A 1,489-nucleotide genomic window follows, 5' to 3' on the forward strand; every position below is an offset into this window, starting at 1 on the left:
ATGCTTTTAAATCTGATTCTTGCTTTTTGGGTTTGTTAGGGTATTCAGGACTGACTGAGGTGGGAGTGCTAGGTTCTGATGATGGTGAGAGGTTTTGATTTCTGTTAGTAAGATTCCTACGTTTGCCTTTCGCCATCTAGTGAGTTCTGGAGTTAGTTGTTATAGTTGTCTCTGGTTGGAGCTTGTTTCTCCTGTGATTCTTTTAGCCTCTCTCAGCAGTCCTAGGAGTCCAGCTCTCCCCTGAGTCTTAGTGGTCAGATTATTCTCTGCAGGCAAGCTCTTCTCTAGCAGGGAAGGTGCACAGAGGCCTGGCATTCAGATCTGCCTCCTAGCTGAAGATGTAGGCCCAAAACAGGGCCTGTCCCAGAAGATGTGTTACCTCTGCAGTTTACACACTCAGCTGCACAGACTAGACACTGAAGGACCCTGGAAACAATAAGACTCTCTCACCTGCTCTGGCAGACAGAGCCCTCACAGCTGGCTACCTTTCCTAGGTGGGGAAGGTGCCCAAATGCCTGGAGCCTGAAACAGGGTCTGTCTCAGAAGCTAGGTTGCTTCTGTCTGTCCACAAATCTGTGTAGCTTCTACAGTCCACACTCTCACCAGTACAGATTGGAGCCTAGGTGAACTGGAGCAAACATGGCTCCCTTACCAGCTCAGGCAGTGAGAGCCCTCCCAGGCAGACAAGTCTCCTCTGGTGTGGAAGGTCCCATGTGTCTGGAGCCAGAATGGGGTCTGTCCCAGAATCTGTGTCCCTTCTGCAGTCTGCCCTCTCCCTGGCAATGCACTGGAGCAATGATTGCTCTCTTACCAGCTCAGGCTATGAGAACCCTCCCAGGAGGACACCTCTCCTCTGGCCGGAAAAGTGCTGGATGTCTGGAGCCAGAAATGGGATCTGTCCCAGCAGCTGTGTTGCTTCTGCAGTCCGCCCTCACCCCGGCCCAATTGCTTAATTTTTAGTATATCCACAGACTGTATACTCTTTACATTTTCTGAATGTGCTCAATTGTGGTCCCTACAACATATTTTCCTTTTCCATTCCCTAGAAAACTTCATAAACAATCGTTTTGGTACTATAAATTGTGAAGAGTCCATTGTACTAAGAAGTCTAACACAGACAGAAACTCTTATCAAGTATATCGTATGCTAAGTGTAATGTAAATTTAGGGGCCTGAAATATATGTTTCAGTGATTAAGAGCATTTGTAACTATTGTGAAGGACTGGGTTAGGTTTTTAGCACAAATATGACAGCACACAACTGTTTGTAAGTGTAATTTCTGCCAATCACATACCCTGCAAAAAGTACAAAAATTCCTTCAATCTATTATAAATCTGTTTTCAGATTGCCAATATATATATGTTTTAATTTGCTTTTTCCTAATTTCCAAAAATAATGAAGCTTTTCTGAGTTGTTTCTTAGTTGCTTTTATGTCTTTGAGAGTTCTCAGTTAAGACTCAGTCCTTTTTTTTTTTTTTTTTTTTTTTTTT

This window comes from Mus pahari, chromosome 3 (genome assembly GCF_900095145.1).
Source record: "Mus pahari chromosome 3, PAHARI_EIJ_v1.1, whole genome shotgun sequence".
Taxonomy (NCBI): Eukaryota; Metazoa; Chordata; class Mammalia; order Rodentia; family Muridae; genus Mus; species Mus pahari.